Genomic DNA, 15,423 nt, shown 5'->3' with positions numbered 1-15,423 from the left:
ATTCATTTGGGATTGGCAGTAGGTGGGAGGCCAGGCACAGAGGAGATGAAAGGCCTGGTCACCCCTTATTGGCGCTGATTAGCAACCTCTGCCCCACCCCCAGAGGTGGCATGGAATTGCTCCATTGGAGAGTGTTTTATTTCCAAAGAATGGCTTGCATTGATTGCAGAGCAGAGACTGGCCAGCCCTGAGCAATCAATGGAATGATTAAATATGTGCTGGGACATATGCAAGCGTGTGTGAACGCACGCGCACGCCCACAAACACACACACACACACCCTTCCCCCACACAGCCTGCTGGCTGGTGCTGTGATATGCTGATATGTAGCAACGGCATGAGGGTTCTGCCGAAACGTGCACAATTACAGCTACACCTGCCGGTGCGAATGCAGACGCACAGAATGAACATGGGTGTGCATACATGGCTGCTCCACGGGAGCCCTGCACAGATGCAAAGCAGCTAATCCCTCACCCGCACTCCCCCTCTATTGCACTCAGCGCATCTCAGCTCTGTCACCATGACAGCCACAGACGAGCAACCCCCAGTGCCACCGCAGTCTGGGCTTGACGTTTTCTTTTGCGTCTCCATCCTCTTCCCTTCTCCTCCTCTCAGGGGGCTGCACAGGGAGGCGTTGGCGCGGCTCACAGGGCAGCTGGCACTGAGCTCCGTGTCCTCGGTGAAATGCCACGCAGGCACGAGGGGCTAGGTTGTGCATGAGAATCATTCCCTGGCTGGAGCTGGGGCCAGGAGTGGGGACCCTGGCTACCCCCCACCCCATTGCCTGGCATAGCATGGTCTATACGGGCGTCTCTGTGCACTCATGTAGTTACAGGTACAGCTCCCTGGTGCTGGTCCACTGCACGGGTCTGAGACTGGGGGGAGCGTGCGTTGTGCAGATCCCCGGCCTCTGGACATGCCCTTCCCCAGCCACACTCCAAATCTCAATTCGAGTCAGTTTCAGTGTTGTCTGGGAACGGGCGTGAGCCCAGCAAATATTTAGGCGGGTCTCTTCCCCACGCAGCTCGGGGGGGCTTGCCCATGGATCTGCCGCTCCTTCTGTGCAGCGTAGCCAAGCCCGGCTTTCCCTCAAGGCAGGGTTTTTGCAGGAAAGGCCTGTGGGCCCAATTCTCTGCACCTTTGCTGTCGTTTACACAAGTGCAAAAGTGAGTGTGACACACTGCCATTCTGCTCTTCACCTTGCACTCGTGTAAATGACAGCACGGGGGGCAAAGCCCTGGGGCTTGGGGCCAATGAATCTCTCAAGAGGCTGGCGGGGGGGGAGGTCTGTCCAGACCTCAGCCAGGTGCCCAGTCTCCCTCCTGTTCCTTCATTTCACCGCATTCGCTTTGACTCCGGTTCTGCATGGCGTCCGTGGCTGCTGTCAGGCCAGCGGCGCTCTGGAAGCTTGCACACCTGCTCCAGCTCTTTCTTTATTTACTGTATCCCACAGCTATGTCCCCACCCCCTCCCCGGCCGTGCATGGGCGCACGCACACACACGCAAGCTGGAGGCCTGCTGCAAGGTCGCAGGAGGCCCCGCAGGACCGGGATTTACGGCTCTTGACGGGGAGAGACACACACCAGTAGGTTAATGTAATTTGCAACTGGCCAATGGCTCCTTAGCCTCAGCACAGGATGGCCTCAGCTGCTTCCCTGCAAAGCGTGGGCATGAGGAAGTCACCCTCGCCGCCGGCAGCCGCTGGAAGGGGCTCAGAAATCACACCCAACCCGATGCCCTCGCCACTCTACAGACCTTGCGGAGAGGCAGAGACGTGACGACAGGAGCTGGGTGGAGCCCGAGGCTGGCGCAAGCTTCCAGGCTGGGATGTAATGTCTAAAACCAAGCCTGAAATGAGCTATAAAGCCGCGCAGCCCCCGGGATCCATCGCAGGAGGGGCTGTCCCCACGGGGCGGGGGGGAGGGGGGCCTGGCTGCAGATCAGAGGCCCTGCCAGCCCCCCCATCGTGCTGACACCGCGACAGCCTGCCCCCGGATGGGTTGGCCGCAGAACCGGGGCGCTGTGCTGCTAGCCGGGGAGGCCAGGCAGACGGTGCCGCAGCCCCGGTGCTCTGGCGGAGAGAGAAGATGAATCAGAGGGACACGCTGATACAGAATGGGCGAGAGAAGATAAATCAGCGGCACCTCTTGGTCCTTCCTCATCAGCTGTGCATGCCTGGGGTGGGCTCTCCTTGAGCAAGGGGAGCTGGAGGGATTCGCAGACCTCCTGTGGGGCACAGCTGTGTCTGGCCAATTAATCTGACCTGTCAGCAGCTCCTGCCACCCATGGGGAACCGCAGGAGAAATGACCTGAGAACCGCCAGGCAGGCTCCTGCAGACGGAGCCAGGGGGCCACGGGGCTCTTTCAGCTTCGCCAGTCGGCGCGGCCTAGTGCGTCATTGCGCCAGCTCTGAAACATTGCGCCCGCCGCCCCCTCTCGGGCCGCTCTAGACATGCTTGGCCCCGCCAGCCCCATTTCACACGCTCAGGTGGGTCAGGATGCATGTCTGCCCCCACACCTCCACCCCCAGCCATGAGACCCCAGCCTGTCACGGCCTCTCTGGGCAGCGAGGCGCCAGCCTGTGGCTCGTTAATGGGAGGGACGGGCATGTGCCAGTCTCCTCCTTGCGCCGCCGGGCTCCACGCGTTGCCCACTGCTGCAAGCAGCGTTGCCGGCCTCCCGCCGCTCCCGCTCGGTGCCAGCCGGCGAGACCGGCCACCGAGTTTCATCAGGCGTCTGCGAGATGGTTCGTGAACTTCTTTGGTAAAGTAGATGGTATGATGGGATAACAGGGTTTTGGTCATTAAATATTCATGGTAAATAGGCCCAATGGCCTGTGATGGGATTTTAGATGGGGTGGGATCCGAGTTACCCAGGAAAGAATTTTCTGTAGTATCTGGCTGATGAATCTTGCCCATATGCCCAGGGTTTAGCTGGTCGCCATATTTGGGGTCGGGAAGGAATTTTCCTCCAGGGCAGATTGGAAGAGGCCCTGGAGGTTTCTCGCCTTCCTCTGTAGCATGGGGCACGGGTCACTTGCTGGAGGATTCTCTGCTCCTTGAAGTCTTTAAACTACGATTTGAGGACTTCCATAGCACAGATATAGGTGTGAGGTTTATTGCAGGAGTGGTGGGTGAAATTCTGTGGCCTGCGTTGTGCAGGAGGTCAGACTAGATGATCATAATGGTCCCTTCTGACCTAAATATCTGTGAATCTATGAATCTATAAGTAATTAAACTTGGAGGAATATTCATGTATCACAGAGGAGAATTCATCACAGCCTGCTCCGACGTGGCCTGAATCTCATCCTGCCTGGGCAAAACTCGGCTCCCTAATGAGGGGGCCGCCGCAGCACCTGCCTGGTGCCTGCCATTTGAATGAGAGGCTGTGACAGCCCCTTGGCCCCCCTCGCTCACCCACAGCAGGAGGCCAGCCTTCTCAATCAGTGCGCTCAGGTCACGCCACGAGGCAGAAATGTTGGGATTGCAGCAAGGCAGCTCCACATGAGACGTCTCTCTCCAGTAACTGAAGCTTTAGGAAGGTATGGGGGGTTCCCCCCCACCACCAATATTGGTGCAAAAGCTCTAGTGTAACTGTGGTTCACGGGTGCCAAAGGAGTCTCGCCCCACTGCAGCGTTCTCTGGTTGGAAAGGGTGAGCTGTGCAGGTCCAAGTTCACTTTTTACACTGGTGGAGCATGTCCACGCACTAGGGTCCAGCAGCACGGCAATTGCATTGGTGTAGCCAAATTGGTGCAAAAATCCCGTATGCTCTCAAGACCTTGCCTGACATCTCAATCAACCTGCTAAGGTCACACCGGAAGGAGAAACATTTGTATTTCTGCAAGTCGCTCCCCTGCCTCTTGGTCTCTTTCCTTTTTCCTCTGTGCAACGTGGGAAGGAAAGGACTGTGGAACTCATTGCCACAGGATCTTGCTGAGGCCAAAAACTTAGCAAGATTCAGAGGGACTGGATGTTTCTGTGGATAGCAGGAATAGTCAGAATTATATGACGGGAGAGTGCCGCCTCGTGGCCCCCGACCCTGCTCCCTTGTGACTCACTGGGGCCTTCGTATTGCTCATTGCTCTCATTTAACCGTCCACAATTTCCATTCACTAACTGGGCAGAATTCGGTTTGTTTGCTCCGAGTGCCACCAAGTACCGCAGCCAGGTGCCACCGCCCCTGTCAGGCTGGGTACCGCGGTCTCAGATGGGAGTGGAACATAAAGAAGAGAGCAGTGCTCAGAGTTGGGGCTGCTGAGAATTATTTAGGCAGGCGTCTGCCTCTATATTTCAACAGCCCCAAATTAGCTGCACTGGCCGCTGGGCTGGCAGGAGATGAGACGATGGTGAGAAGCAGTCGGGGTTTGCATGAAGCAAATTGCAAATCCTTCAGCAGCTGGTGATGGATTTTAAATTCGAACATTCAGCTAATTCCTGCTGCTGCCAGGCCTCCGTCCCCACTCGGCAGCTGTTTGCTCAGGGAGAAGTGGTTCCTTAGTAGTGGGCGGGAAGATCTGGCTACGCAAGAACAAAACGGGCCCTGTCCGTATTGCAGAACCACGTCAGTTACGTAGCATGTTTTATTCACACGAGGGGAAGGATGATCCGGTGTGTAGGACACGGGTTCAATTCCCTGCTCTGCCACAGGTCTTTGGCAAGTCACTTAGCCCTTTCCACTGGTGTAAGTGGCCATACACAGGCCAGTGCAAGGGGGAGCCAGGCCTTTTGTCTGTCTTCGTTCTGTCCCCAGATGGGGAGCAGCATACTAAGGGTAGGTCTGTACTGCAATCCCGGGACTACAGCTGCCTGCATCTAGCTAGCTTGGGTACTAGTGTAGGGCTGCCAACTTTCCAACTGCACAAAACCGAACACCCTAGCCCTGCCCCATCCCTGAGGCCACGACCCCTTCCCCTCCCCTTCCCCAAGGTCCCGCTCCCCACTCACTACATTCCCCCTCCCTCCGTGGCTCGTCTCCCCCATCCTCACTCACTTTCACTGGGGCAGGGGGTTGGGGTGTGGGAGGGGGTGAGGGCTCTATATGGGGGTGTGGGCTCTGGGGTGGGGCCAGAAATGAGGGGTTCAGGGTGTGGGAGGGCACTCCAGGCTGGGGCAGAGAGTTGGGGTGTGGGAGGGGGTGAGGGCTCTGGTTGGGGGTGCTGGCTCTGGGGTGGGGCTGGAGATGAGAGGTTTGGGTTGTGGGAAGGGGCTGTGGGTTGAGGCAGGGGGTTGGGGTGCAGCAGGGGGTGAGGGCTCTGGGGTGGGGCTGGGGATGAGGGGTTCAGAGTGTGGGAGGGGGCTCTGGGCTGGGGGTTCAGGCTCTGGGGTGCAGGAGGGGACTCTGGGTTTGGGGGGCTCAGGATGGGGTCGGGGTGCAGGAGGGGGTACAGGCTCTGGGATGGGGGTGCAGGCTCTGGGATGGGGCCGGGGATGAAGGGTTTGGGGTGCAGGCGGGGGCTCTGGGTTTGGGGGGGCGTAGGATGGGGTCGGGGTGCAGGAGGGGGTAGAGGCTCTGGGCTGGGGGTGCGGGCTCTGGGGATGAGGGGTTTGGGGTGCAGGAGGGGGCTCCGGGTTTGGAGGGGCTCAGGGCTGAGGGTTGGGGCTCGGGGTTGGGGGTTTACCTCGGGGTTGGGGGCTTAGAGTGAGATGAAGGCAGCCGTGTGACACAATGCTACACGCAGCATCACCAAATGCAGGACACAATTCTAGCCAATGCCTAACCCGGCCAGCGACGTACACAGGGCACGGCACGTACGGTGCTGCACTACACACCAGCCCCTGCTGCAGACACACTTTCATCCCCAGCCCCGGGCCGAGGTTGTGCCGTCCCCGTCCCCGAGTGAACTCACAGGAACCCCAGCGCTGGAGGGGACGGAGGGGCGGCCCTGGGGTGCTCTACAGACTCCATCAGCCGTGGGCTTGGCAGAGGCTCCCCCACATCGTCTGCCCCCTTGGGCTGGGAACTGCGGTGATGAACTAGCTTGGCACTGGCCTGCAAAGCTGCTGATGGGCCCGGGCTCGTCACCCGACGTGGTGCAATTTGGCAGCCAAGTGGGGAACAGGCCAAACCGTGAATGGAAATGAACAGGTTGGATAGTAGGGTGGGATTGGTTGGGATGGCCAGGGCTGAGATCCCACTCCCTTCTCATAGCTCAGCCCTGGTGGAACAGGATAGATAGATAGAGGGGGGCATGGACAGTGGGTATGGAGATAGATAGATAGACAGATGGATGAGGTGTCTGGGGATAGATAGATATAGATTAGATAGAGGTGGGGGTATGGAGGTAGATAGATTAGATACAGGGGTGTCTGGGGATAGATAGATAGATAGGTAGATAGATAGATGGGGGTGTCTGGGGATGGATAGATAGAGGGGATGTCTGGGGATAGATAGATAGATGTAGATTAGATAGAGGTGGGGGTATGGAGGTAGATAGATAGATTAGATACAGGGGTGTCTGGGGATAGATAGATAGATAGATATAGATTAGATAGAGGTGGGGGTATGGAGGTAGATAGATAGATTAGATACAGGGGTGTCTAGGGATAGATAGATAGATAGATAGATAGATAGATAGATAGATGTGTCTGGGGATGGATAGATAGAGGGGATGTCTGGGGATAGATAGATAGATAGATTAGATGGATGGTGTGGGGAGGGGGTGGGGGAGAGAGAGAAGAATAAACTTAATTCACCCTGCAGAACTGCCAGCCCATTAACTTTCATGAGCATAAATATTCACCCTGGTTGTTAGGGGCTTGGTAAATGAGCTGCGCTCACTGAATCCTTAACACCTTTCAGTGTCTGGGCCCCGTGAGCGCCGAGTGTGACATGTTGTTGAAATGCGACAGTAGCCATGACCTCCCCAGAGGCCACCTCTCCAGCAGCCATGGGGCCACGGCGCTGGGGGACGCCAGGCAGCGTTCGCAGAGGGACGGCTCCACCGTTCAGCTGTGAAGGTGGCTCCCTGTCTTTGCGTCGCAGTGACATCGGGATGCTCCCCGAAGGGTGACACCCCTGGAGCCCCTCGCCCCAGCTTCTGAGTTCAATTGTGAAAGTTGGGGGGACAGGAGGTGGGGCAGAACAGAGGGTGGGGAACGGGACCCGCACAAGGCTTCTGTATCGCTCAGCTCCCACCAGGCCTTAGACGTCATGTTTCTTCCCATTTCACGAGGCCTAGAGACCCCGTAGCCCCCCGCCAGGCTTATGGATCCGGTAGACATCCCCCCAGCCTATGGACCAGCTAACCGCCCCTCCCCCCCCGCCCCCCGCCCAGGCTTAGGGGCTACATAGCCTCCTGCGCCACACGAGACCTAGGGTGCCACCTGCCCCTCCCCATGAGGCCTAGGTGCTGGTTAGCCCCCCAAGGCCTTGGCACTGCTTAAATCCCACCTCATTGCAGAGGGTTGCCATGGTCCCTCGGCCCAGGGGTGCGAGAATCCCAGAGCGATGTCCACCCCTCCACAGGGCTCTGTCTGGCCCAACAGGTGTGGGCTGGGAGCGCTGGCCTTTCGCTCAGTGAAATGGCCATGGTGAGACGGGGCATTGGCACCTCCCCCCTCACCGCGCCTTGGCACATTTAATTGCCAACACAGCAAAATGTCTGTCCTCATCTGGAGTACGGAGGCAAGGCTCCTCTCGGCGGGAGAACAGACTTTCCCCCCAAAATGGCATCCTTGGAAAGGATGTGCCACAGACGCACAGACCTGCACCCAGCACCCAAAAGTATTGCAGCCACACACACACAAACACACACATACACATGCACAGAGAGACACAGAGACACACACGCACAGCTAAGCACACCCATGCCAGCAGACATACACACGTGCGCACACACGCTCATGGAAAAACCGACAAAAAACAGAGGCACTTTTGCATACAGAGGCAAGCTGCAGAGACAGAAATGTAGCAAGAGCTTCTCCAGTTTCTGAACTTGTTTTAAACACATTAATTATCACTTAGCACATTGTGTTAGATTCAAGTGGGTTATTAGCAAAGTGTCTGGACAGGAATTTTCTACTAATTAAAGCAATTTGACATTATTTTTAGTGTTGACGTTACATTTTATTTGCCGCTAAATGCTGTGATGTTTCACGTTTTACCCACTGATTAGCACTTCACCATTAATGTTCGCTCATGTCATTCAGCAGCCGCAGACGTACGCACGTGTAAATACACACTATTGAGTTGTTTCTTTAATTTGTCAGGATAATTTCATGTTTTTGAGATGCCGTCCTCTAAGGAGAGTGGGGCAAAAATGTTTGTGAGCAGGGTCTGAATGAGCTCTCCCCTGACATCTAGTGGTGAGCTGTGGAAAAAGACTTCAGAAGCTGATCTCGTTTGCATGGGCACACCCACCCTGCCTAGGTGCTCAGCATGATGGGATTGCTTGCCCAAATGATCACTGCTGGCTGGTGTCGGATCCCCAGTCTCCTTGTTATTGAGGCAGGAGTAATACAGGGTTGTTATCCTTGTTGTGTGAACCGAGGGCAGCAGAACTGTACCTGGCATACCCCATTGGAGGGACTCACCCTCAACTGAATGGCACTCGCTAGGCAGGGGACATGGGTTCCAAAGCCAAATGAGTAGAGGAAGGGTGGAGGTAGGTACTTGTGTTTGGGGGAACCTGTTTAAGGGCTGCTACTTGATCCTCTTTCCATGGCATAATAAAAGCTAATTAAGAGTCTTGTTATATGTTGTAAAGCTGAAATCACTGATTCCTAGGTCTATATATTAGACCTATTTTGGGATAGTCTCTATTGCAAGAGATTGCCCAGTATGCACCAGCAGTGAAGTGAGGCTCTCCTGCTAATAAGTGAAAGCTGTGCTAAGTGTGGGGGAAGCCCTGAAGGCATCTTGGTGAGTGGACAGCTGGCGGAGAAGGCCAGAGCAGAGCACTGCAGAGGCGTGGCAATCGGCCGTTGGGGCAATGAGCGAGTGCCTGAGCAGTGGAGTGTGTAAGGTGCCTCCTTACTCCCCCTCCACACAGGGTGGGAGGTGAACTCTGCAGATGAACCTCTGAACTGTGGGGCTGTACTGGCCAAGGATGGCAACTGTGAGTGGGGTTCAGAGAAGGGATGGGCACGTTAAAGGGACTTTTGGGTTGCTGGACTTAAGAACTGGAGGGAAAAGGACACTGCCCAGCCTACGTGGGGGTGGGTCTTTTGCTCATGGTTTGTGTTTATGAAGCCTAGTTGTGGTGGTTTCCCATATTAATGCTGAGTTAATTCCCTCCTTTTATTAAAAGTTTTTGCTACACTCAGACCCTGTGCTAGCGAGAGGGGAAGCATGGCCTCTTAGAGGCGCCCAGGGAATGGTGTGTAATTGTCCCAGGTCACTGGGTGGGGGCTTGAGACAGTTTTGTGTTGTATTGTTGAAAAGGAACCCCTAGATACACCTTGTTGCTGCTGGCTCCACCTGGCAGAAGGGTTACATGATAAACTGTCTGGGGCTAGATCCTTGGCTGGTGTAAACTGCTCTCATGTCTGGGACAGCACAGTGGAGAGGCAGTAATCTACCCCAGCTGAGGAGCTGGCCTGTTAATTAGATTTCACAGACTGGAGGGGTAATAGCTTCTACATCCCAAGTGCCTGTGCCAGTTTTTTGAGAAGTTTAACATCCTTTCAGTTCTCTTACTCGCATATTACGAGAGCAGAGGCTACAGACGGAAAGGATGTGATACACTGCTCTGGCTGGAAAGTGGGTGGAGGCTAATTTGGCACTCCCTGATCAAACTGACTATTTTGTATTCTTGTACTGGGCTAGCACCTCCCAGCTGCAGGCAGGGGCCATCGTGCTGGACAGAACACAAAGACGGGCCCTATCTCCACAAGGCATGATCAATGCCCAGCTCCTCCCAGGCAGGAATTTGCATGCCCTACCCACCAGACTATTGGCTATTCTGATCTTGTCTTGGGCATCCTGCAAGGATTCTGGGCTAGATGGTTCATTCCTCGGTGCTAGGGTGGGATGGAGACCAGACCTTCTTGGGCCTGAGTTTGTTGTGTTTATGACATACAAACAGAGAAGTTAGGTGAACACATAAAATACTCTTTCTGGAAGCTTGCAATGTCACACAACTTTCTTTCTTAAAATCCAGAACCTTAGCACACAAGAACCAAAAGCAGAGAGAGACAAAGCAGGCTGCTCCGTAAAGCAGAGAGGCACACCTTACTCTGAAGCTGGATCTTTCACCAGCTTATTCTACTCCCTTCTACAGAGCCCGCTGGCCTGCAAGTAGGATGAGAATTTAAAATTACAGCTTGCAATTTTAAACACAGTTTTCAGTACGCTGCAGAATTTAAAACGAGAGAAGTTCTGTTAGCAGAATTACTCCTGATTTGTACCAGTGGGAGCAGAGAAGCAGGTCTCACTCCCCACAGATCCATGCCCAAGGGACAGCATGTTTTTCCCATTTTTCTCTTTTATCAGAATCTTCTGCACATTTTTTGTTTAAAAAAAGAAAACCCCCAAAATAATCATTTAAAAATAAAAGATTTTTCCTGGAAATGGAAAATGGCCAGTACAAGCCGGAGCCTGTGGTGAAGGGGGCAGGTGTCTCCGGGGTCCTTTCCGGGTGGTTGCTTGTGGAGTGGCTGGAATGGCAGATGCTTTTCCAGGGGTCTTTGTTCTGTTCCAAGCTCATGGTTCTAGGCGCTTTGCCAGAGGTGCCTGCAGCCCCTAGCAACTCTTCCTGACATGCCCAGGAGAACTGAAGACCAGATTCTGCTAGAACCCGCCGATTGCGACTCGTGGCACTTTGCTTAGCTTCTCTGGGGGCGCTTTTGGCTGGGGAGAAGCCTGGCAGTTTGGCCTCACTTGCAGCCTTTGTGTTACTGCCAGGACTATTCGACCCATGGACGTTAGTGGCTCTGAGATGGGCCAGGTTGTGTCACCAGCAGGAGTTTCCCTTTCGTCTCAGATCTCTCTGGTCCCACAGGGAGCAAGTGACCCTGTGTTTGACGGGTCCGACTTGGTGATGTTTCTACCATGCTGCTTCCACGGACTCCTGGCCGGAGCGCAAAGGCTCCCGTGTACTGGGAAAGCTCCCAGGACCCAGCGTGGACTCTCATCACTGAATACCATGCTGCAGCCTCTGCTCTCCCAGTCCTGACATCTTCACAGGCTCTGCTTTGCTGTTACCCCTCAATCCTGACCCACAGGTGCCTGCTATCCCACCCATGGGCTCCCTCCCACCCTCGCTCTGCCAATATCCTTCAGTCCTAATGTGCAGCCCCCACCCGCAGCTCCCCCGTTACCCAGCCCTGGCCTGCCTGCCCGCCCTACACCCCGCTCTGCTGATTCCCCTCCGTCCCAGCCTGCAGCCCCTCCTGCTATTCCAGCCCCAGTCTTGTCTTGATTGCAGACAAGATAATTGTATCCAGTGTGTGCAGTAGTTTGTGATGTGCAAAAACAGGGATTAAACCAAGATCAGCAGAACTGGCTTAATTTGTAAACAGAGCAAGTTTCTCACTGCATCACAGTCAGGACTGTTTCAGATCAATGGATTCTTAAAATGAACGCGCAGGTCCCCATTGGCTCGTTCATCTCTCTGGATCATTTTCTCTAGGTGTCTTCCCCTCCGCTTTGACCCTGGGGTTATTGCCTCCTGTGACAGAGGGCTGGTTTTTCCACTTTGTTTTTGTTATTAGACATGTGAAATGTGGCCCATTTACAAGATCTGTTTGCTCTTTTGGTGACAGGACAGAAAATGGAATGCAAATCCGCTTTGCCCAGCTGGGAGCAGGATGCAGAGTTGCATGGGGATGTGCCAGGTGGGGTTAGGAGGATATTTACACGGAGAGTGCCTGTTAGATGGAAAAATATTTAGGGCTTAGAATGCCGAGGCTGGCATACAGGCCTGTTACTCTTAACCATTGTGCAGAGAGACACCAGGCACTGCTGTGTTGATTTGTACCCGCTGGGGATCCGGCCTGGTATCTCCTCCAGTCCCCGGGGACCCAGTTCCAGGTTGTGCAGCAATCCACACCGGTGCAGCACGAGTGTAGGGTGGAGTGGTTGTGATTTGTGCTGCAGAGGGATGGGGAACGGAGGTACCCTCTTGCAAAGCCAGATCTGTCTGGGAGAGCCGGCCCCTTGAGGCAGGCGGGCAGCCCCTCTGGAAGTCAGATGGGACTTGGCTCTCAGAGGGAACAGCTCCTACCTGCTGGCAAAGAGGGGTAAAAGCCCTGGAGGAGCCATAAAAGCTTTAAAGGTCAATGACACCATTTCCGCAAAGGGTAATGATGGAGTGAGGCAGGAGATGCTGCCAGGCTCCGGAAACGTACTCTCCTAAATGGGCACCACATGCAAATGAGCTGCCTTTTAACGGCTGCCCACAGCTGGAGACGCAGAAATACAAGCTGGGCAGGGGTCCCCCCACTGTTAGTTACGGCAGCCCCCAGACTCAGCAGCGAGTCCAGGTTTCCAGTCTGGCTCTGATTAGAACGTATCAAACTGGCTGCTATTACTGGGGCTGCCAGAGGGGAGGGAGAGGGTCTCCAAAGATCAAGGTTTCAGTCCTTCTGACACCAGAAAACACAATTTGGGCAGTGTGTAGGGGTGCAGCTGGGGCTGTGGGTTGGGATTGAGGGGCACCAGCAGAGCTGTGTGTGGGGAGCTCAGGGCTGGGATAGCCGTGGGCTGTGGTTCGGGAGTGAGGGGCACCGGCAGAGCTGTGGGGGTGGGGAGCCCAGGGCTGGGATAATGGCAGGGCGGGCTGTGGTTCGGGAGTGAGGGGCACCAGCAGAGCTGCGGGGTTGGGGGAGCCCAGGGCTGGCATGCAGTATTGGGTCCAGCAGCCAGGCTGATCAGAGCAGGGTCGGCAGCCCTGCTTCCTGACAGAGGCCAGCACCAGCTGCTCCAGAATTTGGCGCAGGAAACCCTGCAGTGACTGGCTCTTCCCCAGGGGAGGTGACCTCCTGATGCCTGCCAGCCGTGGGGTCCCCACCCTTCATGAGAAGGGGGAGTGCTAGTCCCTACTTTATTTATTGCAGCCTAATCTCCGGGGGCATCTTTGGGGCGACAAGTTAATGGCACTTATGGGGGGGATAAATTGGTTTTACGAGCCGGGAATTGAATGGAATGTATAATTTTACTGTTATGTAATGGAAACATGATGAAGGCTTTTATGAGGCCACACATCTTTTTAATGTGTCCAGAAACAACAATAATAAACACAGCAGTTATACAGACTGACTCCCCCCTCGCTCCCCCCCCCTCGGCTCCAGTACCAGTGTCTGATATAATCACAGCCCCTCAATGCCCCAGCTGCACCAGGACAGCTCCCTGCCAGCCGCTGCTTCTGCCCGGTGAAAACCGATACGATGCAAACTCTTCCAAACAGGTCCAGCCAGTGGGGCAAGGAGAAAAGAGTCATCCATGAAAAATACGTTTTTGAACGACATGGAGATTTCCCTGGGGAGTTTCTGTGTAGTTTGAAATTTACCAATTTTTGCATGAAAGTAAAAATTTCAGGTCTCTTCTCCCCCACCCCCCCATTGCTCTTCCTGCCTTCCCCCTCCCCCACTTTTAAAAGAGGGGAAGCCCCTCCTTTCCAATGGAAAGAAACAAACAAAAAGATTGGAATGAATTGAAAGGGACATTGTTCATTTCAAATCGATTTGTTAAAATGGTCATCAAAATGGAAAATTCTGGAAAAAATGTGTACCAAGTTTTTCCCCCCCTTTTATCCAAAAATGTTCCTCAGACAATAATTCCCATGTTTTGTCCCGGCCGAGCTGGTGTGATTCTTTAGATTGCGACAGTGCCTGGGCTCCCCAACCTGCGTGCCCTGCATCAGAGAGAGAGAGAGTCCCTGCCCTAAAGTGCTCACAGTCTGAACAGACAACAGTGTGAGGGGAAACTAAGGCAGGGAGGGGGACTGACTTCCTCCAGGTCACACAGCAGGTCAGTGGCAAAACGAGGACTAGAACCCAGGGGTTCTGAGTGCCCAGTCCGGGCCCAACACAGGGTGCTGGCCAGGGGGCCATGCTGCTGCTGCATCTCCTAGAGGTGCCAGCTGGGGTCGGGGCCCCCTTGCGCTCGGTGCTTTGCCCACAGTCTCCTATCTTCTCTCTCTGCCTCCACCAGCTCAGGTTTCCCAGGAGAGGGGGGCGGACGCTTGAGACACTTCAAGTGGAATTGCACAGCTCCTCAGAGGAGAGACCCGTGCTCGCCCCTGGGGAAGACAGGGCCCCCCCGTTCTCTTGGCTGGCACAGCTCAGGGCTCTCCTCTGCAAATGCCATTAAAAATGCATGACATTTGCATTCATTTAAACACGAAACAAAGCTGAAAATAAACCTGCCACCGCGCCTGGTGAGAGATTCGTTAACGGGAATAGTCTAAGAGTCCTCGTGCCACTGATGCGGAGCTTCTGCCACAGGGTTCCCGCGCTCAGCCAGGCACCGTGGGCTTAGGCCCCATGAAGTCGGATCAGGGCAGGTGGGTCCCACGAGCTGCTCTGTGCAGACACAGGAGCTGCAGATGGGATGAATCTGGATGTGTGTGTTGTGCATGAGTGTGTGTGCATGTCCGTGCATGAGTGTGAATGCCTTTTTCACCTGGGCATGTGCACACACGCTATACTTTGCTCACTATTGCACCAAACAGCACCGTGTTTTAATTACAGCTCCATGTCCCGCTTCTCCAACCCCACGCGCTTTCCTGGCCAGTGTGTTGGGCCCCAAACCGTTCTGAGACGCTCGGGTTGGGTTTATTTGTGAATATTTGTCTTCAATTAATTTGGGGGGGGGCTTGCTCCGTTACTATAGCAACAGACCTCTTAGCGATGGGAGAGGCCGCCGCCATGGTTACAGACAGTTTGGGGAACCCAAGGAATAGCTGGTTTCTTCGGTACTAAGCTGGTGCCATGGACTTCAGCGAGATATTTACCTGAGTGAGGACTGCAGCATGGGGACCCAGCTGTTCTAGGGTGAAATTCACCCCAGTGCAGAGCTCTGACCACCACAAGTCCTGGGCATGGGCACCACTTAAATACATCCCTATAGATCCATCGTCACACAGCCCGTTTACTCTCCATCTGTCTGTCTCCAGCCATTTCTGTCTGTCAGTCCATCCATCCATCCCCCCATCCCCTCTCTATCCATCCCCACGCACACCTTCTCTGATCCATCCATCCATCCCCATCCTCTCTCTATCCATCCCCATGCACACCTTCTCTCTGATCCATCCATCCCCCCCATCCCCTCTATCCATCCCCATGCACATCTTCTCTCTGACCCATCCATTTTTCCCCATCCTCTCTCTATCCATCCCCACTCACACCTTCTCTCTGATCCATCCATCCATCCCCATCCCCTCTCTATCCATCCCCACTCACACCTTCTCTCTGATCCATCCATCCATCCCCATCCCCTCTCTATCCATTCCCACTCACACCTTCTCTCTGATCCACCCATCC

Source organism: Natator depressus, chromosome 23 (genome assembly GCF_965152275.1).
Source record: "Natator depressus isolate rNatDep1 chromosome 23, rNatDep2.hap1, whole genome shotgun sequence".
Classification (NCBI taxonomy): domain Eukaryota; kingdom Metazoa; phylum Chordata; order Testudines; family Cheloniidae; genus Natator; species Natator depressus.
This window is presented reverse-complemented; position numbering follows the sequence as displayed.